Source organism: Suncus etruscus, chromosome 2 (genome assembly GCF_024139225.1).
Source record: "Suncus etruscus isolate mSunEtr1 chromosome 2, mSunEtr1.pri.cur, whole genome shotgun sequence".
In the NCBI taxonomy this organism is placed as follows: Eukaryota; Metazoa; Chordata; class Mammalia; order Eulipotyphla; family Soricidae; genus Suncus; species Suncus etruscus.
In genome coordinates this window covers 111,116,686-111,142,930 of record NC_064849.1, presented here as the reverse complement: position 1 = coordinate 111,142,930, position 26,245 = coordinate 111,116,686, and the positions used below count along the sequence as shown (strand labels likewise).

The window sequence follows — 26,245 nt, the reverse complement described above, 5'->3', positions numbered from 1 at the left end:
TGTTTTTCTAAAGTGTCTGCTTAATTTCCGGCTTATAGATATATTTAGCTTACAGATAAAACCTTCTGCCCATTTCATTCCCTTCAAAACTTCTCCCAAGTATGGCTACTAAGGTGCTCATGTGATAATATTTAAATGATTATATTAATAAATAATATTATTAAATGATCATATTATTTTCAGAAAAAAACCTTCTTGGGGATGTTTGTAATGTGCTGGTTAAATACACTTAAAAAATAAATTCAGGTTTGCTTCTTGTGGCTGTATGAAAAATGAACACATGTTGATAAAGAAAGAGAGACTTAGAAAGGTTTGGTAAACCCCTGTAAGATTACCCAATCTGTTTCCCTTTTCTTTAAAAAATAAGAGTCTGTTTATAACATAAAATTTACTATTTGCTAGTTTAGTTATTTAGTTTAGAAATAAATGTACTTTTAAAATATTTTTGTTAAAAGTTGTTGGGTTTAGTTTAGTTTCTCACCATTACACACACACACACACACACACACACACACACACACGCACATACACACAGTATTTAGGAATTTTAATTATTTTAGGATTGATATACTTTTGCTTTCATTAAGTTTTCTTTTATTTTTTAATTTCTGAACACTTTCTGCCTATGGTAAATAATCCAAATACTAAAAAAAGTGTACCAATGAGAGGGAAAATAGCACTATTCTTTTATCCCCACTTTAGGCTGCTTAATGAATATAGCAGACAGTGGAGCACTAAAATATCATCTTATTTGTGCTTCTTCTTTGGCAAGCGACTACTAGTAGTAAACAAACTTGTAGTAGCAAATCACTTTTCATTCTTTTATTGTTTCTGTGAAAAATTATTTGATTTATTTTTATTTTATTTCTGCCTGACCAGATCTCATCTTATCTTAATGAAAAAGTAAGAAAAGTAAACTTTTAGAAAAGTAAAATTCTAAGAAAAGTAAACAAATCAACTTCTTTGTAGGCAAGGGGAAGTGCCACCAATACACTTCTCTTTACATCTGTATAATCCATGTGCACTTGAATATGACAAAATTTTCATATATTGTCATTCTTTTTTCTCATAAATCCAAAAAATTCCTATAGCATTTGATATTACAGAAAAGCCTTTATTAGGTAAGGTCAGAAGTCAGGAGTGGGCTCTGTGGCAATGAATTTTAGAAAACCATAGAATGGAGATGTGACACAAAAAGAAGGTATCCTACTTTGCCCAATCTTTAATCACCCAACTCAAACTGATGACCAGTGAAAGCTCTAACCTTTGTCCCAGTCTGAAGGGGAAAAATTAGCAGGAACAGTCAGAATCAAGAGAAGACTATTTGTCAGAGATTCACAGTGTTTTTTGATTTGCCTAGAGCAATGAACTCTTTGTGCAAGAGTCTCAGAACTTTTCTTTGCCTGTTAATAGCAACTGGATAAAGACCTCTGTAATAGGTTTTCCAGAGAAACTCCTTTTCTGCATCCTCCTAGAATCTTCAGTCTCCAACATTCCAGAGTTTTTCTTTACTTGTAGGTAGTTTTTCTCTCACTATCCCTTTCCTCATATTTCCTAAATAAAACTACCAGAAATTCTTTGCTGCAGAAGACAAAGATTCTGAATACAGTGGACTGACTTATTTTCCTATAATGGACATAACTTTACTTCCTCTGAGAATTTTCCATGGCTTTTTAAAAATTTGGTTGGTAAAAAAACAAAAAACAAAACAAAACAAAAAAAAAAAACCCCTGAGATATGGCAATGAGAAGGTATGGAGCCAGTGGTTGTTCCCATGACAATATGCTTCAAGAGTGGAGAAACCCTGAATCTCTTAGGCCACGGGAATTTCCTTCCTTCCCCAATACTTACTGTGCCTATACAAAAAAACAAAAACAAAAACAAAAAAAATGGTGGGGTAACACCAAGCCCTGCCACTGCACCACTTTTTCTGGTTTTGTTTTGCTTTATTTTTTTTGTTTGTTTTTGATATTATTTCACTTCTCTTTTTTCTTCTACTTTTTTCTTTCTTTTTCACTTTTGTGGACATTATTCGGTGATTTTTTTTCCTTTCTATTTTAGTAGTTGATACCAAGTTTTTTCTTCTCTTTTCCTTAACCTTTTTATCTCTAACAGAATAGCATAACTTGAATCATTCAGCTTCATAAATTGAGGGGGGGGGGGAAGAAAGAATGATACCAGGACCAGTCATATGAATATGTAGTGTAAATAAAAAATGTCCAGACTGGATCACAAAACAGAATAGATACCCAACCTATAACAAGCTGTAAGGTGGAGACCAGTTACACTAGGATTCTGGGGGGTAAAGGAGGGATATGTGGGAGACAAGCTGGGAACAGGAGTGGAGGGAGGACAACATTGGTGGTGGAAAAGCCCTTCATTCATTGTCACTATGTACTGTAAATAATTCTGTGTAATGAACTTCAGTCATAATAAAAAAAAAGTAAAAAAAAAAACACACACTGAAACCAAAAAAAAAATTTGATTGGTAAGAACCACATCTCACGCTATGTTCAGATTAAATGGGTCTGAGGTGCAGCTTGAAGGTCAGATTACATTAGGGAGGTTTGGGACTAACAGGCCTACACTGTGGAGACTGTCCTAACCTTCCTGACACTCAGTCCTCTAGCTATAATGCAACCTATTTCATAGCATATTTTAGCAATATAGCAATATTAAATAAACTTATCAAGTTCCAGAAATATCATAATTTTAGTTAAACTGTACTCAAAGGTATATTGTATTTGTCTCAGCATTCTTAAAAATTATTTTAGAATTTTGGTATTTATGGAGAATATTTAGAATTTGTAATTCACACTGCTTGATTTGAGCCTTTTTTTTTTTCTCCTGGTGTGTGTTCAAGTGTGAGGCTTTACATGCCATAATTTCATCCTAGGGAAAGCAAGTCTGGAGCAGGGGTTGCCATCAAAACTAATCCAAACCAAAATGAGGAGGGTGAAACACATGTGGTCTAGGAGACTTTTACCTCGTGGAATGAAAGAGACTCTTCAAAACTGCAGTTTTTATTAGATACCGAGACCAAATCCATGGGCAGGGGAACTGAAGACAAAGAACCTATCAGGAACCTTGTCCCACCTTGGCGAGTCTTAAAAATGTACAGAAAGTGAGGGGCTGGAGCAGAGGCACAAGCGGTAGGGCATCTGCCTTTTATATGCTAATGCATGGTTCAATCCCCCAGCATCCTATATGGTCCACCAAGCCAGGAGCGATTTCCGAGTAAATAGCCAGGAAGTAGGCCCTGAGCATCCTACTCTCCCACACCCATCTGTCTCTGGGGTAGGCATTCTCTCTCACTCTCTCTCTTTTCTTTTTGACATTGTAATTTGCACTATTGTTAATGATGGGGTGTCATGCATGTTACTTTGTTCACATTCAGAGCCCAGTTTTTGTTCAGAATGAACAGTTCCGACTCTATCTTTGTCATAGTAGACCCTTCTTTACTCTAACTGCACTCAACACTCTGTGGTGAGCTTCCTACCATGGACTGGACCTCCTAAATCTTATTTTTATTGTCTCTGGGTATTATTAACATATTCTGCATATTATTAATATATTCTGGATATTATTAACATTTTATTTTTCTTTTATCCACAGATGAGTGGGTTTATTCTATATTTATCCCTTTCCCTCAGACTCATTTCAATCAGCATAATACTCTCCATATTCATCCATGTATAAGCAAAATTCATGACTTCATTTTTCCTAACAGCTTCATAGTATTTCATTGTGTAGATGTACCACAATTTCTTTAGCCACTCAACTGTTATCAGAAAACTAGGTTGTTTCCAGATTCTTGCTATTATAAATAATGCTGTGATGAAGATAGATGTGTAGGAGCATTTTTGTATTGTGTTTTTGTGTTTTTAGGGCATATTCCTAGGAGTATTTTTGCTGAGTCATATGGAAGCTAAATTTTAGGTTTTTCAGGATACTCATGTTGTTCTATTAGTGCCTTGCATATTGAGATATATCTTAGCTGATGGGTACTAGGTGAATAGTTTCTCCCATTCCATGGGTAGTCTTTGCATCCTAGTCACTGTTTCCTTTGAAGTACAGAAGCTTAGTATGTCTAAAAAGACTCATTTAATTATCTTTCTTTCCACTTTCTTGAACAGTGGTGCTTTTTCCTTAAAGATGCCTTTGATTGCAGAGTCATGGAGTGTTCTACCTACATTTTCCTCTATATCTCATGATTTCAGGTATGATATCAAGGTCTTTAATCTATTTTGATTTAACATTTGTGCATGGTATTAAAGAAAGGTCTGGGGACCTGCGGGGTGGCGCTAGAGGTAAGGTGCCTGCCTTGCAAGCGCTAGCCAAGGAAAGATCGCGACTGCGGTTCTATCCCCGGGCATCCCATATGGTCCTCCCAAGCCAGGGGCAATTTCTAAGTGCTTAGCCAGGAGTAAACCCTGAGCATCAAACGGTGTGGCCAAAAAACAAAAACAAAAAAAAAGAAAGAAAGAAAGAAAGAAAGAAGAAAGAAAGAAAGAAAGAAGAAAAGAAAGAAAGAAAGAAAGAAAGAAAAGAAAGAAAGAAAGAAGAAAGAAAGAAAGAAAGAAGGAAGGAAGGAAGGAGGAAGGAAGGAAGGAAGGAAGGAAGGAAGGAAGGAAGGAAGGAAGGAAGGAAGGAAAGAAAGAAAGAAAGAAAGAAAGAAAGAAGAAGAGAAAGAAAGAAAGAAAGAAAAAAGAAAGAAGAAAGAAGAAAAGGAAGAAAGAAAGAAGAAGAAAAAGAAAGAGAAAGAAAGAAAGAAAGAAAGAAAGAAAGAAGAAAGAAGAAAGAAAGAAAGAAGAAAGAAAGAAAGAAAAAGAAAGAAAGAAAGAAGAAAGAAAGAAAGAAAGAAAGAAAGAAGAAAGAAAGAAAGAAAGAAAGAAGAAGAAAGAAAAAGAAAAAGAAAGAGAAGAAAGAAAGAAAGAAGAAAAGAAAGGTTTGAGTTCACTTTTTTTGCATGTAGTTGACCAGTTTTTCCAGCACAGCTTCTTGAAGAGACTTTCCTTGCTTCACTTTGGATTTTTGCCTCTTTATCAAAGATTAATTAATTGTACCTTGGCATCAGTCTCAGAATACTCAATTCCATTGAGATGAAGGTTTGTCTTTATTTCAATACCATGCTGTTTTAGTGAGTACTGTTTTCTAGAACAGTTTAAATTTAGGGAATGTTGGGACCGAAGAGATAGTATGGAGGTAAGGTGTTTGTCTTTCATGCAGAAGGACAGTGGTTCGAATCCCAGCACCCAATATGGTCCCCCGTGCCTGCCAGGGGCGATTTTCTGAGCATAGAGCCAGGAATAATCCCTGAATACTGCCGGGTGTGACCCCCCTCAAAGAAAATAAATAAATTTAGAGAATGCTCTGCCTGCCATCTTCTTTTTCCCAGGATTTCTTTAATTATTCATGGACATTCATTGTTCCTAATGAATATCAAAAGTATTTGATCAATTTTTGAAAAATATTACAGATACTTTTATAGGGATTGCACTAAATCTGTGCAATGCTTTGTGATGTATTGACATTTTAATTATTTCTCTCAATCCATAAGTAGGGTATATGTCTGCATTTCCTTGTGCTCTTCTTCTATTTCTTAAAACAGCGTTTTGTTGTTTTCTTTGTATAGTTCTTTCACCTTAGTTAATTTGACTCAGATACATGGTTTTCTGTGGCACATTTTTGAATGGCATTTTTTAATGTTTATTTCTTTTTTACATTATTTATATATATAAAAGGCATGAATTTTTTCATCTTAATTGTATAAGCTGCCATCTGTATATTTATATATACTCATGTATACTCATAGCTTGATCTATATATTAATATACAAATCTATTGTTTTTAGAACACATTAGGTAGAATCTTTATTATTTTCTAAATATAGTATGTTATTTGCAAACAGTGAGAGCTAGATTTCTTCCTTTCATATCTTGATACCTTTGACATCTTTTTCTTGCCTGATTGCTATGGCAAGTGCTTTTAGTAATATATTTAATAGACGATGGAGCAATCTTGTCTCGTGCAGATCTTAGATAAAAGGCTTTTGGTTTTTCCTCTATTAAATATAATGTTAATGATGGGTTTGTGATGACTGGCCTTGACTATATTAAGAAAAGTGGTGTATTTTAGAGAATGTCCTATTTTGGAAAAGAATGTGTATCCATCTTTCTGGGGATAAAAAACACTATATATAGTGCTTATAGTATATATATATTAATATAGTATATATATATGTATATATATATATATGCACACACACAAAGCTACTCTCTTACACTTCTTCCATTAATTCCAGTATGTCCTTGTTAAGTTTGAGCCAGCTTGATTTATTAAGGTATGACAGGGTGGTGTTAAAGTCTTCCGCTATTATTGTGTTGTTATTAATATGTTTCTTCAAATCTATCAGCAATTGTTTTGTTTTAAGTATTTTGATAGACCTTTGTTGACGCATATATGTTTAGGAGTGTGATTTCCTAGTGCACACATCCCTTGAGTTTTAATAAATGCCCATCTTTGTCTCATAACATGTTTACGCCCAAAGTCCATGCCATCTAATATTAGTGTGGCAATATCAAACTTTTTAAGGGAGTTGTTTGCTTGAATAATTGTCCTATAACCTTTAACTTTGAGTCTATATTTTTCTCTGATTCTTCAGATGTGTTTCTTGCAGGCAGAAAAATGTTACATTCAATTTTCTGATTTAGTTTGTTACTCTCTCTCTCTCTCTCTTTTTGTTTTTTGGGCCACACCTGGCAGTGCTCAGGGGTTACTCCTGGCTCTAGGCTCAGAAATAACTCCTGGTAGGCTCAGGGGACCACATGGGATGCCGGGATTCAAACCACCATCCTTCTGCATGAAAGGCAAACGTCCTACCTCCATGCTATTTCTCCGGCCCCTGCTCTGTGTTTCTTAACTGGTACATTTCGTCCATCGATGTTAAGAGAGATGATTATGATGGAATTTAATGTTATTTTTGTAGGAGTTTGGTGGGTTTATTGGGTATGCCTCCCTTAAATTAGAACCTTCAGTTCTTTTAAGGTATTTTTGAGTCTGTAAAGTTTCTGAGCTGTAGTTTATTCATGAATCTATGTATTCTTCCTTCAAACCTGAAGGAAATTAAGGAAAGTCTGGCTCAGTAAAGTGTTTTTGAAAAACTATTTCATTAAGTTTTTTCACTATATACCACCATTTCCCTCCAACCTGGAGATTTGCTTGTGATAAATTTGCTATGAACCTTCTTTGAATGTAATTTCCCTTTTAGATCTTACTGCTTTCAGTATTCTATCTATAGTTTTCATTATTATGACTAAGATGTGCCTTGGGGTGCTTTTTATTGGCCATCCAGGATGTGGTTGCATATACTTTTCAACTCTAGCAACTTCTTAGCTATGATGTCCTTGACTGCTGATTCTGTGAGTGTTTTTTTACTGGGTGTCTGGACTCCAATGATTCTTATGTTTTTTTTTCTATTTAATTTATCTCAGAGTTTTATTTTCATTTGTTGGTTCATTTTCAGGATTTTTTCCATCATCTATTTATTTTAAGTCTCTTTTCTAACTTCTTCTGTTGTATGAGTTGTTATGCAACTCATCTAACAGCTCATTGATTTTGTCCTCAGCAGCTATTACTCTGTTGGTGAGGTCTTTCAGTGGCATTTTTTTTTATCCTACCAAGTTTTTCAGTCCTGTTATATCCATTTGACGTTTTCTCATTTCTTCTCTCATGTCCTCCAGAGTCTTATTTGTGGTTTGTTCAGTTGGTTGCATGGTTTCATTGAGTTCTTTATCCTTCTTAACATTTATTCTCGAAAGTCCTTGTCCAAGAGGCTATGTAGGTGGTCAGTACTACAATATTCATTCTCTAAGCATGGTGCATCCTGTGTTGTTCCCCACTGTTACCTTTAAAGTGTAGTGTTTTTTATGTGCTGTTGGAGTTCATTGACTTGAAGAAATGTGTGGCTGCAGAGTTCAGTGTAGTGACTGCTCTTCTTTCTCTGGAATAGCCTGTTTGTGTTGGGGAAGGTCTCTGCTCTCACTTGTACACACTGAACTTGCCTCTGGATGTTCAAATTTTGTTCTAGCATATAATCCATCATGGACAATGCCCAAGTGTTGTGGAGTAAGCTGTGTATTCAGTGTTTTATGGGATAGAAGGTAGTGAATACATCCATTAAACCCAATTCTTCCAGTTCTTTTGTTTCTTTATTGATACTTTGCCTAGTTGATCTGTCTGATGGTGGGAGTGGTGCTTACATATGTATATAAGAGATTTTTTAGGACACAAATGCCAAGTAAGTTCTGAACAGGACATTTTATTATTAAAATATTGAAGCCACAATACAATACCTGTTCTACAATTTAACTAACCAAAATTAAAAAAATCTCTTGACATAAATTTTAAAAAGCTTTGTTTCTGATGTGCATTTCCTCTTTTAAAAATTAAGGTACAGGGCCCAGAGAGATAGCACAGCAGCATTTGCCTTGCAAGCAGCCAATCCAGGACCAAAAGTGGTTGGGTCGAATCCCGGTGTCCCATATGCTCCCCCATGCCTGCCAGGAGCTATTTCTGAGCAAACAGCCAGGAGTAACCCCTGAGCATCGCCGGGTGTAGCCCAAACACCCCCCCCCCCGCCAAATTAAGGTACATAGCATAGAAAATTATATAAATGTTGATAAATTTAAAATTTTGTAATTTAAAGAACTATAGCTTAATTGAATTGTAAACAGAAGTGTACACTTATAAGTAGTTTTCAAGAAGCAGGAAACACTATGCTTTTATCTGATTGCCTGGATTTCATCCTGTAGTAAATGTAAGATGAGTAATAGCTGTTAGAGATACAAAGAATTAGTACAAAAGTCTTGAGAACTTGCATGCACACACATACTGTATTATATGATAAGTATTCATTTTAAATTAATTCTACTTTGAAACATGGAGTTTTGAATTTTTAGTGGCTTAAAGAAATGGAACATTGGTAACTGATCTTTCAGAACACAAATATTGCTTTATAGATGCATATATATTTATATATCATTTGTCTGCTGGTTCATATATAAGTTTATATCCAATTTTTCTGACAAATGACTAAATAAGTCATGGTGCCAATTTACCTCCAAAAGTAAATTTAGCACATCATAAATATTTTTCTTTATAAAAGAAAAACAAAAAGAATATGTGCACTAGAAATATTTTATACAAGATTTTTAAACTGAAATTAAATAGGCTAACTTCAAGACTAAGGACCCTTGTTTATTTATTGATTTGAAATTTATTATAGTTCATTTATTTTTATTTTATTATAATTTATTTCTTTTTTACATTGGAAGCCTATGATATGACTAGTACTGTAACAGTAACAAAACATAACTGTGCAAATGCTTAACACTTGCCATCAATGATATTATGTCCATGAGAAAGCCTTACAATGAATAAACAATATGACTGGATTGCAGGGTTTACATTCAGGCTCATATGTCTTTCTGGTGAGAGACTTCATTGAATTAAAGACAGTGGCTCATTAACATCAAGAAATTAAGCAACCTATTATACTCTGCTAATTTGATAGATGGAAAAAGCAAAGAATTGTCAGAGTGCTTTATCCATCACCATGTTGTTGATCAAAGGTTGATAAAGGGGCTCAGCATCCTGACCTTCTGTCATTATCAGTCACTATCATACACTCCAGGGAATATAACCTAAAATTTCAAATTTCATTTTAGTATTTATCCAACTAGTTGAACTCCCTGCATACTATTTTGACTCAATATACTGAGACTAGGAGTTGATGATCTGGTCAGAAAGGCTTCAATCTTAATTTCAACATAACAGTGTATTAACTTGGCAGAGGTACATGGAGAATGTCTTGTGTGTTTTCTCGGAATATTCTCTAAGTATCTGAACCTCAGAAGAGAGAGATAAATCGCCCAGACTGCCCTTTCCCTTGGCCATTCAGACAAATTTCTGTTCTTCTGATGAATAGCTGGAAGCTTAAATATTTAAGTCTGAGGATCTCCTTTGGTATTTTGAGTGTTTTAAGCACTAGGATTCTATTAGATTATACCAGCAGGGGTTGGCACAGATTTAAGCATATAATACAGTCTCAGAATATGCATAGTTAAGATGGTTTCTTATATTTTCTTTCTGTGTTATTTGAATTTTATATAAAAATGACAATTTTTTGAAATAGAAGTTATTCCTGTTAAAGAAGTAAATAGATTTTTTAATTTTTTATATAATTTTTATTTTAATCATTGTAGCTTACATATCATTGACAATATTTTAGGTCCATATTAACATAAAATCAGGAGAATTCCCATCACTGAATTATCCTCCTTCCACCTCTGTTCCCATCCTGCCTTCCATATCCTCCCCCCTCATCCCCGGGGCTGCTAGAATGAGTGGTCCCCTCAGTGCCTAGCTTACTACTTAGTGATCTTATACCTATTTGTTCTTGGTACCTCCCTTATCTCCCCCTCAAATTGGGAGGTGGGATTAGATAGTTCAAGTTATGTGGTTTTGTTTGAAGAAAAGAAAAGTAATAATCTGGGGTAAAAATCAAATACGCCGAAAATGGGTGGAGTCCTTCTAGAGGCTCTCATCCTTGGTTTGAGAGACAAAGAGGAAAAAGAATGTGAAACACCACAACAGTACGAAAAAGAAGTGTCAAATAAAATATCCAGTGAGCACTCCAACAATAAAGATAAACACCACATAAAAGCCATGGTCTTGAGATGAAAAACATGTCAGCGCATAAAGGAAGAAGAGAAAAGAAGAAAAATAAAGTAAAATAAATAAATAAATAAAAATGGAGACAACTTCAATAACCACACCAAAACAGAGAAGTCAACAAATAATAGATAAATATATAAAATAATAATAATAATAAAATAAAACATGTTTTGTGCTTTTTGCCTTTTTTTTTTCCCCTTCCTGCTCAGGCACAGTAAACATTGGGGTCATTCAAATTCCCTTGGCCTAAGAGATACAGGGTTTCTCCCCCCTTGAAGTATATTGTCATGGACTCAACTATAGACTACTTTCAGGTTCATTTACTCTCCCCTTGGTGTTTTTGTGGTGTATGGAAGACTTCTGCTCTGTCCTGGGTGATAAAGTCAGACCTCTTATCTAGAGATCTTGGTATCTGCACAGGTCAAGGAGTGGAACTTATGATGAAGTCTTTCTTTGTGGTTCTAGAAGTTCTGTTCCCTCAGTGTCATTTTAATCCATCTTCTTGGTGGTCTTGGTCTTTGCACTGATCCTAGGATGGAGCCTGGGATAGCCTCTTTTATTATGTTACCAGAAGACCCATTCAGTTGCTATTGTCTCAGTCAGACCTCTGGAATTAGAGATCATGGTTATTGTGCAGGCCATAGATCAAACCCTAGACTATGGTTGTTTCTTTTTTTTTGGGGGGGGGGTCCCAGGATACATACTGCCAGGTCATAGTTCTATCAGCCAGTCATTTGTAGATTGTGATCTTGGCTTTTGCACAGATCAAAGGGTGACAAGTCTTCTGATTTTGTCTTATCATTAGCTGGTGAGGTAGGATTACATGCTCTTAGGTCAAGTTGTTCCCAATTTCCTCATTGTCAGAATATCATATTAGAGCTGTCTCTTGTTGGTGTCCGAACCAAATCCGGATGGGATTTGTTTCCTGTAGCTGTTGTGAAGAACTGCGTCGTTTCTATGTCTGGGATCCAGGGTTCAAGGCTGGACAGTTGGTGTCTAATCACCTGGGGTCTAAGTTAGGTCCACACTATATATTTTCAAGTTTGGAGATGCTCCTGTATTGTAAACAAGTATGAGTTCTTATCCCTAGTAGATAAGAGCTCATTTTTATATGTAAGATTTCCCCCTTTTTTAGTGTGCCTTTGCAGGGAGAAATGGTGCTATATTATATTGAAGGTGCATTTGGGGGTGGAAAGAGAAGAAAACAGAAACAGGTCACACCCCCTACCCCCCAAAAAAGATAAAATAGAAATAAAAATATATGTGCTCACATATATGTATATATATAAAGAATAAATATTTTTAAAATGAAATAAAAAGTAATTAAAGAAACAAAGTGATGTAAGAGACTACCTTAAATTTGGAGCAAAGCAGTTAAAGAGGTAGTTAAAGCAGTTAAAGAGGTAGTGTAATACAGTACTTGTACTTATATTGGAAGTGTAGGTTTCCCCATTGTCTTTTGAGATTTTTTTGTGGTGTGTGGGTTCCCAGGTGCCCTTTCATCACACACCCTAACCTTCTTGAGATTGGCAAAAGATTTGTGACAGGGGGAGTCTTTGGAAGAGTTCTTGCCTTGGGGATCCTTTTAGAGCTAAGTCCGGTTTCAAGTGACAGTCCACGTAGGAGGAGTTGGTAAGAAGGGCCATGCAGCATGAGTCAGCAGGGGAGTTGGTTGCCTTTTCTTGCCGGGGACAAGGTGTGTGTTGACTGGGTGTCCCTTCACTTGGGTGCTGGGTACTGTTTCGTTGGGGTAGGAGGTCAGTCTAGATGCCTACTGGATTAAAAACTGAGGATGAAGAGTTTTAATAAAATGGGAAATCTGGGTGGGATTGAGGGGTGAAGGGATAGTCAGATTTCCAAAAAGGGGGGAAAGTATATGGAAGGTCCAGGAAAGAAGAGAGAAGAAAATAAAACAAAACAAAACAAAACAAAACAAGTAGTGAGAAGAGAGGAGAAAAGAGCAAGGGAATGCTAGTTTGCTTGGATGTGTTCGATGAATAGAGCCTGTAGTATAAGTCTGTAGGTCACAGTTGCTGCTTCGGTAGTCTGGCTGGTCACGTGCTTCAAGTCCTAAAAGAAGGTATAACCTAGAGATAAAGGGTGTGTTGAAGAATTTTATCGGGACATTCTCGTAATGCAAGCTGGGTATGGTATTTCATGTGACTGAGCCCCGAGATGCCATCTTAGTTTGTCCACCCTTTGTATCCAAGAATGCCTGTGGAAAGAAAAGATGAGAGGTTATTTTAAGTATAGTAAAATTAAGGCATTAAAGCATATTGTTATGAGATGCTTCCATTGGAGTCAGGAATTCCCCAATTGTATTTTTTACCTGTAATCCTGTATAAGATCCCTAAGGGATTATTGTGGGCCTTTATAGTAGAAGGCTGATTACATACCTGTTCTCTCTATGCTGCTGTTTCTGCTGTTGCTGGTTTCTTTGTGGTATAATGTGTAGTCAAGAGTTTGTGTTGTTCCTCTTTTATGTGTTTTGGGCAATGCTACTCAGTATATGTTGACTGTTACAGTGTTTGGAGTTTATACCATGTTAGACCCTGATAGATCCTGTTATTTGATTGTTCAGTATTAGTTGTATATAAGGTGTATGTTCTAGGTGCTTCAGAATAATGCTATCATTCTGTGTTTATCTTTCATCTTCTGGCTTGCTTCATTTGATATATATATGTATATATGTATATATACATATATATATATAATATGTTCTAGGTTCATCCAAGTTGCTGCAAAGTCTGTGATTGTATCATTTCTGACTGCCATATAGTATTCCATTGTGTAGAGATACCACATCTTAATGATTCTTTCATCTGTTGTTGGACATCGAGGTTGGTTCCAAACTTGGCTATTATACTGAGTGCTGCAATAAATGGTGGGATGCACACATACTTTGAGATGAATGTTCTTCCAACTTGAGGGTAGATACCTAGGAGAGCAATTGCTGGGTCAAATGGCAGCTCAATTCTGAATTCTTTGAACACTCTCTAGACTATTCTCCATAGGTGCTGGAATACGGGGCTTTCCCACCAGCATTGGATAAAAGTGCCCTTCATACCGCATCCCCAACAACAGAGATTGTTCCTATTATTTTTGATGTGAGCCATCCTCACTGGTGTAAGGTGGTACCTCATTGTTGTCTTGATTTGTATTTCCCTGATGATGAGTGAACGTGAGCATGTTTTCATGTGTTTGTTGGCCATCCTTCTGTCTTCCTCAGAGAAGTGTCTATTCATTTCATCTCCCCATTTTTATGGCTTTATTTGGTTTGGGGGCTCAGCTTTCTGAGTGCTTAGTATATTCTAGATCTCAGTCCTTTATCTGATGTGTTGAGTGAAAAGATATTTTCCCATTCAGTTAACTGTCTTCTTGTGTTAAGTAGGGTTTCTTTCGCCATGCAGAAGCTTTTTGGTTTGATGTAGTCCCATTTGTTTATGTTTAATGCCAAAGTTCTTGCCATTGGTGCTCCCTCCTCGAAGAACTTTTTGATATATAAGTCTTTGAGTGTTCTGCCTATTTTGTTCTCAATAAACTTTATAGATTCAGGTCTGATTTTAATGTCTTTGATCCATTTTGAGTTAACCTTTGTATAAGGAGTGAGGTATGGGTCAATTTTCAATTTCTTACATGTGGTTTTCCAGTTGTACAAACACCATTTGTTGAAGAGACTTTCTTTGTTCCATTTCAAGTTCTTGGCTCTTTGCCAAATTTAGTTGGCTGTATATCTTGGGGTTTATGTCTGGGAATTCTGTTCTGACCCACTGGTCTGATGTCCTGTCTTTGTTCCAGTACCATGCTGTTTAGATCACTATGGTTTTATAGTATAGTTTCAGGTTAGGTATAGAGATGCCACCCAGCTTCTTGTTTTTCAGTATGTGTTTGGCTATCCTGGGTCTTTTGTGGTTCCAGATGAATTTTGTGATTGTTCTAATTCTTTAAAGAATAATGTCTGAATTTGGATAAAAATTGCATTAAATCTCTATAGTAGTTTGGGTAGGATAGTCATTTTAACTACATTAATTCTACCTACCCATGAGCATGGGATGTTCTTCCATTTCTTTAGATCCTCTTCAATTATTTTCTGAAGTGTTTTGAAGTTTCCCTAGTATAGGTCTTTCACTTCCCTTCTAAGGTTGATTCCTAGGTACCTAATATTTTTGATACTATTTTAAATGAAATTGTATTTTTAATCTCTCTCTCCTCAACTTCGTTGTTTGTATATAGAAACGCTACTGTCTTTTGTGTATTGACTTTGTATCCAGCCACTTTGCTGTATTGGTTAATTGTTTCTAGGAGTTTTACTGTGGACTCTTTGGGGTTTTCGATGTATATCATCATATCATCTGCAAATAGAGATAGTTTGTGTTCCTCTTTCCCAATTTGGATTCCTTTGATTCCTTTCTCTTGTTGGATTGCTATTGCTAGGACTTCTAATGTTAAGTTGAATAAGAGTGGAGAGAGTGGACAGCCTTGCCTAATTCCTGACCTTAGTGTCATTTAGAATAATGTTGGCTGTGGACTTTTCATAGATAGCTGTAACTATCTTGAGGAAGGTTCCTTCTAACCCTATTTTGCTGAGTGTCTTCAACATGAAAGGGTGTTGGATTTTGTCAAATGCCTTCTCTGCATCAATTGATATAATCATGTGGTTTTTGTCTTTCTTGTTGTTGATGTGATGTATGATGTTGATTGATTTGCGTATGTTGAACCAACCTTGCATTCCTGGAATAAAACCCACTTGGTCATGGTGTATGATCTTTTGATAAAGTGCTGAATTCAGTTTGCTAAGATTTTGTTGAGTACCTTTGCATCTATGTTCATTAGTGAGATTGGTTTGTAGTTTTATTTCTTGGTGGTGTCTTTGCTATCTATGGGAATGAGTGTGATATTAGCCTCATAAAAGGAGTTGGGGAGGGTTCCTGTTTTTTCAATGGTTTGGAAGAGTCTATGGAAAAGTGGTAGTAAGTCTTCCCAAAATGTTTGATAGAACTCACCTGTAATTCCATCTGGGCCTGGACTTTTGTTTTTAGGGAGTTTCTTAATTACATCTTCAATTTCCTCTGAAGTGATTGGTCTGTTTAGGCTTTCTAGGTCTTCCTTTTCCAAATTTGAAAGATTTTTTTTTCAGGAATCTGTGTATTTCTACTGGGTTTTCTAGTCTAATTGAGTATAGCTGTTCATAATATGATCTCATGATATGTTGTATTTCTTGGGGTTCTGTTGTAACCTCTCCTGTTTTGTTTCTGATCCTGTTGATTTGGGTGTTTTCCCTCTTTGTTTTTGGTGATTTTTGCCAGTGGTTTGTCTATTTTGTTTATTTTTTCAAAAAATCAACTCCTGGTCTCATTGATATTTTTTTTATTGTTTTCTTAGTTTCTATGTTGTTTATTTCTGCTCTGGTTTTATTATTTCTTGCCTTCCAGTTGTGGTTGGGTTTCTTTGCTGCTGTTGTTCCAATTCCTTGAGATGATCCTTTAAGCTGTTGATTTTTGTCATTTTCCTCTTTCTTGACATAGGCCTATATTGTTATGAGTTTCTCCCTAATTATTGCTTTTGCTGTGTCCCACAAATTTGACATTTTCTCTTCATTATTGTTGGTCTTAAAGAATCTTTTCATTTCTTCCTTAAGTTGCTCTTTGATCCAGCTGTTGTTGAGCAGCATGTTGTTTAATCTCCAGGTATTAGTTTTTCTCCATTGCTTCTTCTTGCAGTCAATTTTGACCTCTGTTGCATAATGATCTGATGGGGTGCTTCTAATGATCCTTACATTTGTGGTCTTATATAGGTTAGATTTGTAGAATAGGACATGGTCTTTTCTGGAGTAGGTTCCATGTGGGCTTGAGAAGAATATGTATTCTGCTTTCTGAGGATGGAGGGTCCTATATAAGTCTATTAACCCTATATCTTCTAATTTTTTATTTAGGGCTATTATTTCTTTGCTGTTTTTCTCTTTGGTGGATCTGTCCAGTGGTGATAGTGGGGTATTGAGATCTCCTACTATTATCACATTTCCCTTCATGTGTTTTTCCAGGTTGGCGAGCAGTTGCCTGACATATTTTGCTGGCTCTACATTAGGTTCATAAATATTGACCAGGGTTAGTACTTCTTGAACTAGTGTTCCCCTGATCAGTAAGTTGTGACCCTCTTTGTCCCTGATCACTTTCTTGAGGTTGAATGCAATTTGGTCTGATATAAGAATGGCTGTCCATGCTCTTTTTTGTTTTCCATTAGCCTGAATAATTAGTTTCCATCCTTTTATTCTAAGCCTGTGCTTGTACTGTAGTTGTAGGTGTGTTTCTTGCAGGCAGCAGAAGTTCGTTTTATGTTTTCTAATCCAGTTCTCTACTATGTGTCTCTTAATGGGAGAGTTTAGTCAGTTAACATTTAGGGAGATTATTGACAGAGAGGACTGTTGTGCAGTTGTGTTTTGTAGGGTGGTTGTTGTTACAATTGGGTGTTTGGATTGTATAATTCATCTCTGAGTAGGTCGTTTAGGATTGGCTTTGTGCAAATAATGTAAGTTCGTTTTTGTTTGAGAATATTTTTTAGTTGGCCCTCCCATGTGAATGAGAGTTTTGCTGGGTATTGGACCCTAGGTTGGAAGTTTCTTTCATTCAGACATTTAAATATGTCATTCCACTGTCTTCTTGCTTGAATTATTTCAAATGGGAGATCTGGTTTGATTCTTATGTCCCTTCCATTGTACTTGAGTGTTTTTTTTCTCCCTTATTGCTTTGAGGAGTTCAAATTTCTCTGTTTTTTGTTTTGTTTTGTTTTGTTTTTGTTTTTTGTTTTTTGTTTTTGCCATTTGGATTACTATATGTCCTGGTGTTGGTTTATTAGGGTCTATTTTATTGGGGACTTTTCACTTCCTGGATTTGCACTGAAGCTTCTTTCCAGAGGGTGGGAAAGTTTTATGCTATTATTTCTGACTACTTGTTCTTCCCCTTTCCCTATTTCCTACCCTTCTCATATACCTACAATTCTTAGATTATTTTTTTGTCTTTGTTCAGTAAATATAGGACTTTGTCTTCCAGTACCTTGCCTTTTACTTTCTTGTTGGCTTCTTGGTTGTTTTTTGCTTGCAGTTTTTCTTCAAGTTCTTCTATGTGTTTCTCCAACTGTGTGATTCTAATCGTGTGACTTTTTACTTTGTCTTTTATATACTTTAATTCCCTTTATATGGTATCTCTCATGTCTTGTAGCATGTTTTCTTTAAGTTGGTCTATTTGTTCCTCCATGAATTTGTTGTACTCTCTGACTAGTGACTCATTTCTTTCAGCATGGTTTGCATTTCCTTTCTCATGGCTTCTTTTAACCCTTCCTCTTTTGGGTCTGTGCGTTTTGGTGGGCTTGGGAATTAGTTAGGATTTCTCTCCAGGTCCACTGGTGTTGAAGTCTTCCTTAGTTTACCCATATTTCTTTTCATTTATTGGTTTGGCTTGGAGTGCAGTTTCTTCAGATTTCAGCTCGCTTTTGAGTTGGGTGAGGTTACTGAAGTTTGTCCCCTCTCACATCTTCCAGTGCAAGTGCAATTACCCTCTCCCTCTACCTACCCGCCAGTGCAATTCCACTCCTGGCCACAATGGATGACGGCGCTGTTGAGCCTAGCTACCTCGGCTCCTCCCCTATCTAGGAGTTAATGGAGCTCCCGTCTCCTCCAGAAAACTACCCTCTGCCCCTTGGGGTCCAAGCTCCAATTCAGGGTTTAGGGGGTCAAGCTATCTTTAGTGTGTCCACAGTCTCCAGGCAGTGAGGCATGTGCATGGGGTCCTGGGATGAGAGCAGACCTTCGCTTAGCTGTAGTACCCTTCCGCAGGTCCGGAGGGTGGTGGTGTAGTGGCCTGGCTCAGAGCGCTCAGGTGTGTGCGCTCCCCGATTCTGGGAGGGAGGGAGGATGGCGGGGTCCTAGAAGACCATACCACAGCTCCAGGCAGGAGTGGGAAAAGGCAGGAGGGAGGAAAGGGGTGGTTCACCTGCCAGTCCTCAGTGTCCTCAAATAGATTTATTTTTAAGGGATTTTATATGTCTGTACCATTTAAATACATTCTTTATTTTTGGTAAGCTGGGTAATGGCTTTCCTGGTAAAGGGATCCTGATTTATCTTTGGTGAAAACAGTGCTCATACTTTTTCTTATAGAACATAGGAGAAATTTAGAAGAGTCAAGTAATAGAATGCTGGATATCAGCTTTTCACTATCCAGTTATTTATATAGTTCCTTCCTTAGAGTAAATTAAGATGACTCTGCTCTGTGTGAATCTATTTCTCCATGCTACAAATTTTGGGTCAGTTTTCAGACAAAGAGCAGCCTCTATTATGCCTATGACCCACGCTTATTGTAATGTGAAAGAGAAAAAAGATCTTCTTGAACTTTTTGTAAACCAACCAATTTTTAGAGAAAGCCAATTTTCTTCCTAATACAAAGAGGTAGTCAGTGATGTAAAGGTCCAAACTTCTAGTGAATTTACCTTCCTATCATATCTCAGAAACTACCTCTAGCTTAGGGTAAATGTCTGCTTGTTCTAAGATTGTGTGTGTATGTGTATGCAAAAAATACATACTTTTCATTTAATTGTTACAACTGAAAAAAACATAAATATTTGTTTATTTTACTTTTTAATAAATAAAAGAAATAAATCAAAAACAAATCAGAAACCAGTCTCATGCATTTTATCATGTTGACTAATTTTTGATAATGCAAAGCAAACCTAAGATAAAGTTTTTATTTTACAAAATGATGATGATTGATATTGTCATACACTGTTAAATTCACTTTTTTTTTTTACTTTTTACTTTCACCTATTCTGAGTTAATTACAAGTACCCTTAACTACATCAACCCTGGCACTCAGTGATTTATGTTAAACTCTGACTAATAAAAGTAGCAGGAAAAACATTAGAGAGCTAGAAGCTTGATGGATTCAGTAAAATCAGAGACTACTCAAGACTCCCTGGCCCAAATGCACTTTTTTCCATGACACTACCTGGTTTCTTGTGTGCCACTCCAAAAAAATTGTGGAATTAGAGAGATAGTATGATAGGTAAGTTGCCTTGCATATAGCCAGTCCAGATTAATCCCAGGCATCCCTGAGCACTGCCTGGAATGGTTGCAGAGCACAGTGCCAAGAATAACCCCGTTCACTGCTAGGTCTGGTCCTAAAACAGACATGCAAAACAAAATAAATGTAAAATTTGATGCAATTTTATAAGTAAACAACATAAGCAATTTAATTCAGAGATTGACTTCTTACAAACGATTTGCTCACCAACACTTACTTAGCCATCTATTTTATACTTCAGTTCAGAGAATTCATTATTTTAAGAGAATGAGTCATTCATGTTTAATAAAGATGCTCAAGTCCATGAGAATAATTTTATGTGGTTTCTTTTAGCAGTTTAAACAGCTGTAACTCATTTGTTAAACTGAGTCTATTCCGCTTTTTGAAAAAAATGATGTGTGAAGTTTTGATGTGTGTGTGTGTGTTTCCAAACAGAAGTAGACATTTCCGGAAAATCACCGTACTTGAACTTACAGGATAGCAGCTGCTTAAAGACTGCTGGGTAGCTTAAATGTTTTCTCCTCCACCTGGATCTAGCCATTGAAATATAAACATTGATTCAAGGTTTAAAAATTGGCTTTCTTCAAGGAACCCATTGTTTATGTCCTTCCTTTTATTCATTGTTCTGTTTCTGCAATTACGGATGTTGTTGAATCTGATCAAGAACCTGGGTATTTTACCTAAACATCTATGTCATTTTGAAAGTTCAAGAATTGACATACTAGTTGGCACAGTGTAAAAGAGCAGGAAACATTAGTTGTCATCTTTGCTATATACAGAAGTTATAATGTTGCAGCAACTTTTGACAACTCATCAAGCTTTGTTATTTATAATATTGTACACTGTGTAAAGATGGATTCCTGTTAATCAGTGATAAGAAACAGAATGTGGTCCACTCTGACTCTCCATCTTGCTCTTATCTCAATGCATCTGACACCTGAAGCAGCAGGAAGTTTTGCTGAGAGCTGTCCAAAACTGTGGTTAAAAGCAAGTCACAGTTGAATTTGATATGCCAAAATAGCAAGAATAAATATTGCTTCTTTCTCTTTGTTTGTTTAGGGTAAAAAAAAAAGACTAATATATATTAAAAGCAAACCACTGGGTCTAGGTTTTACTCTTGCATTATGTTCTCTAAGAATGTATATTCTATACTAAACACAGGACATGAATTCCTGCACAATTGAATCTTCAGAGTAAATCATATAATGATATAGTTATGTATATATATGTACATATATATAAATAAGGTGTTAGACTAATAATTGCACAGGTTAAGATACAAATGACTTTTCAGATGTCCTCTGATATTTTAATTCATGATCCTGATTTTCAGGGTGTAGTTATATATGGATATTACAATGTACTGAGGCATTCACTAAATAATTCCATAAACATGTATGAAATGCTGTGCTTTGTGCAACACACTTAGTACTGATGATAACTATTTTCAATGGCTGTTTAACTTTATTATGCTCTTTAAAGCAGTCTTACACAACCACAAGAGAACTAAGCTGTAAAGAAAATGACTTGTGATTTTTTTTCCTTTTGGTTTTTGGGCCACACCCAGTGATGATCAGAGGTTACTCCTTGCTCTATGCTCAGAAATTGCTCCGGGCTTGGGGTATTGAACCAGGGTTCATCCTAGGTCAGCACATGGAAGGCAAATGCCCTACAACTTGCTCCACAGCTCTGGCCCCACTTATGATTATTTTCTAGTTCTTTCAGAATTACACATAATTGTTACCATTCCATATGCATATGACATAAGTCACTTTATCATATATGATCATTTTCATTATGACCATTGTTCACGAGGATTTGTTAGAAGAAATAGTTTCTGTCTTAGAGTTTCAACTAATTTTTGCATGAGAAGACAAGATAGCTGATTAGGAGGTTCATAATAGTGTCTATCTTCCTATATGATTGGCCATGAGAAAAGAAAGAACAAGTATAATTGGATAAACTATAACAGAAAATAACTCTTAATTTTTCTCAATTTAAATATTTCTTAATTTAAATTTTTAACTTTTCTAAAAACAATTAGAAAGTTGGGACAGTATTAATGGGAAAATGGAGCTCTGCATAGGTTAGGTAGACAAATAATAAGACAGTTTTAAACTTATCTGTAATGGAATATCTCTAACCTGACAAACACTAGAACAAGATCAATATCAATAATTTTGAATATTTACTGTGGTTAGAATTATTAAAATTCTGAAATTTAATCACAGTTTCCATAAAATTTCTAATGCTATTTTCCAGGATAAACATTTCATATTGCCTCACATTATCTCTTCCTCCTCCGTGAAGCAAATATCTCTAGAGAAATGTCTTTAAAACTCTCACAAACCAGAAACATATATTTCTGTGATTTATCTATGAAATATTTCTTCTGTTACGTGATAATATAATGTAGTATTTTGAGGCAAGAAATACTTTGCTACTATGAAATACTATTATTCGTGCTTAAGATTTTCAAAGCGGTAATAGACATATTAGGTTCATTAAAAAAAAAAACAAACTAATATTAGGCTGAAGGAGCCCTGGTTAGAGCCCGAGTGAAGGGAAGTATAGTTGCCAATGGTGAAACATGTATGTGGGTAAATTTCTGAGCTACAATCCCAAAATATAGCACAAAACATCATCTGAGATGATGAAAAGGAGGAGCTGAAAATGCTTATGAGACAAGCTGGTGCTCAAGAGTGGGGCCGTGACTGGGAAGAGGAAATGTTTGTGATGTAAGAAATAGATTATGACCCCCCCCCAAAAAACAGAAAAACAAAAAACAACCAAACAAAAAACCTTCAGATAATTGACTGGGTGGGAAAGGAGGAAGTGGAGGAGCCACTGGATAAAACCTCTGTGAAGAAATGAGCCTCAAGTTTGAGAAAAGATCCTACAAAAAGCAAAAGCTGTGGATCAAATTTATGAAATCTGAGCAGGATCGCAATGACATCACTCAAGAGAAGCATGTGGTGGCCACCATGCCAGACCTCTACAACCTTCCAGTGAAGCTCCGGAAGAGCTCTTGAAGAGCCGGACTGACTCTTCCCAGCTACCTGGGACATGGTAACACATATGTGTCCAAGGCTGTGCTTAATTTTCTCTGGGACTTAACATATATAGACTCCTTCCACGAGAGTGAGGAAACTGCGGAAGTCTTCATTGACTCTCTAGTCTAGTGTATGGACAAGTGGTGACTCTGCTCCAACCTGGTGCAGCTGGATGAGTCCTGTGAAGGAAGAGGCCGACGGTGTCCATAAGATTCTGGCTATTGAAGAAATCATAACTAAGTTCCAGCCTGGGATGTGCACCGAGGACACACAGCAGGGACTCCTGCAGTGGCTGTTGAGGAGACTGAAGACAAAGATGTATTTTGCTGGCAACAAACACTGTTTGGTAATAGAGTGTTAGTCATCTTGCTCCAGGACAATGACGAAAATAGGGAATTTCTTGGGGAGCTGGATGCAATTGATGTGCTTCTTCAGCAGTGATCCGTGATTAAAAGACATAACCCGATCACAGCTGAGAAGCAAAAGATGATAGAGATCTCTTCTATTCTCTCTATTCCTGCCTCACCCTCAGCTCCAATTGAGAGTGCTTCCTGAAGGGCAAGGAGGGCCTGCAGCTGATGAACCTCATAACCTCATGCTCAGAGAAAATAAGATCTGGAGAAAATCATGGACCATGTCATGATCAGACCCAGGGGCAGAGACAATTGTGGATATATATATATATATATATATATATATATATATATATATATATATATATATATATAAATTGATGGGTAATATTGGCTGGCAAACCATCTTTCCCTTCTTTATGACATTTCGAAGAATATCAAGAAAATGGGTACCACTCACTGAAAAGGAGCATGAAGAACATATGTGTTTGATTCTGGCTTCCTTCCTGTGGAATCTGAAGAGACCCGAAGGAACTCGGTTTCTGAATAAATACACCAAATGATAGTGAGGTCTACAGATTGATGGAGTTGCATTTTAAATGCCTGGATGCAATGCAGATCACAAGACAACCGAGGAGGAGAAACACGATGTGGTCCTGCCTGGCAATATTATAGATAGTGACACAGAGGGCAGACGAGATCTTCCTCAGGTGTCTGGCTGCCAGACTCTTCTTCAGTACAACTGCTACATAATGGCAAGAACTGCAACACCAATCAATGTCCCATAGAGTAGCCAGAGTTCACATGATCCTGAACATAAGAGGAACCTCCATCAAGATCGTCAGACATATCATCAAGGAGTATGCAGAAAGTGTTGGGGATGCATGGAACCTAGAATATGAGAGAATGAGCAGAAGCACATTCTAGGGCTGCTGGAGAACTTCTAGGGCCCCTATGCCCTGAGCAGCACAGAGACTCCTCTGTACCTACTATTCAGGCAGCCTTGTACCTCGGGGCCTGGTATTTGGATTTATTAAAGATAGTTTTGGTAAACACAAAAACAAAACTAATATTTGAAAATCAAACTAGTATAAGTATATAACTAAGAAACGCAAAATTTACTCTCTTGCTAACTAGCACTTTTTAAATTAATAAATTGCTACTACTACAGGATTGCTATTTACTCCTTCCAGTAGAAAAAGTACCCACTCTTGATTTAATAAAATGTGAAGTTTATTCTGCATGCCATATACACAAGGGAAACAAAGTGAATCTTTTGTTTGTTTGTTTTTGGGTCACACCCGATGGCGCTCAGGAATTATTCCTGGCTCTGTGCTCAGAAATTACTCCCGGCAGGTTCAGGGGACCTCTGTCTGAAGTTTCCTGCATGCAAGGCAAACGCCCTTCAGCTGTGCTAGGCCTATGGCCCTCAAAGTAAATTGTTTTCAGACATGTATTTGTCACGAATTTCTTTTATCTTTTGAAGTACAAATTTTACTTTGAGGTTTACAAGTTTACATCACCAGAAGAACCCAGAGTACCAACTGTTAACACAAGAAAATCCAGCAGCTTTCTTCCTGCCATTCCCCCACCCACCAAATAAAGGCTCAGTTCCTCTACTAAGTTCCAAAAGAAAATTATGGTCTCTATTCTTCCCAAGTAATCTGGTCTGAGCTGAAAACTCTGAGGGTTGAGGTTATTCCCTTTTCTACCTGAAGACACAAGAGCAGACTGCCACAGTGATACTTTTTGACAAAAATGGCCCAGCTCCACAATAATCTTATCAAACTGCCAAGTCACCAAATTTGTCCCAGCTCTGTTTATAGATACCGGTGACTCTGTGGTCACAAGAAGCAGCATGACTCCTCTAACTTTCATAGTAGTGTCAGCCTAGTAGGGTCACAACCTTTCTGATGAGAAAGTTGTGTAAAAAACTACCAAGCTCAATGAGCCTAAACAGAAATACAGAAAGCTCAGCTAGCAACAATCCCAACCTGGTATATCCTTAAGCCATGATTGTAGTAACACCATTGAGATATATAGCAATGATTATTCATTGACCCTTATTGAGATTTTTTTTTTTTGGTTTTGGGGTCACACCCAGCGGTGCTCAGGGGTTACTCCTGGCATTATGTTCAGAAATTGCAGGCCCGGGGGACCATATGGGATGCCGGGATTCAAGCCACCATCCTTCTGCATGAAAGGCAAATGCCTTACCTCCATGCTATCTCTCCGGCCCCCTATTGAGACAAATGTTATCGAAACTTTTGTCCATTTGTCTTTGTGTTGTAGCAAATAGTACAAAGTAAATTTGTGCCTCTAAGGAGGGTAAATTCGGGTTGTGGGTGGGTCACATTAGTGATATGGCTGATATTTGAATATTTAATGCCTGAAACAGTTGTATTATAAACAACATGGAAAATCATTGTATTGTAAATTTTTTTTTGTTTGTTTTTTGGTCATATTCATTGATGTTTAGGGATTACTCCTGGCTATCAGAAATCACTCCTGGCTTGGTGGACCATCACTCAGAAATTGCTTCTGGCTTGGTGGACCATATGGGATGCTGGGATCAAACAGAGGTCCTTCCTCGGTCAGCCGCCTGCAAGGCAAACGTCTTACTGGTGCACTACTGCTCTGGCCCCATGGTGTTGTCAAAATTTTAAAAGAAAACTGCCACCTCAATCATCAAACCCCAAACAAATCTAAGACTTTGGTGGCACAGCACAGACTGTAGTATAATGTCTGTGAGAGACCATTTTCCATGTTGTATATGTTACCATATTTTAATTAGGTCTGTGGTCAATTAGCAATGCCTAAGATCTTTTCCTGAAAGATTCTAGTCTAAAATGAAGAAATATATGTCACTTCTGATCTTCCTATTTATTCTGACTTACCCTCTACCACTATTTGTTACTCTGAATTTAGATATTTAACATCTAGGTTTGTCATTATTTGATACTGTCCATTTCTTTAATTTGATCTTTATATTCCATAGATAGTAAGATCATCTATTTGTCCTTCTTTTGACTTA

The 26,245-nt window shown here is 36.7% G+C and overlaps 1 pseudogene; it reads left to right on the top strand.

Moving 5' to 3' along the window:
- The window catches only part of LOC126001842 (beta-catenin-like protein 1), a 74,687-nt pseudogene extending 50,529 nt beyond the window's left edge, over positions 1-24,158 (top strand).
- Positions 24,159-26,245: the final 2,087 nt, after the last annotated feature.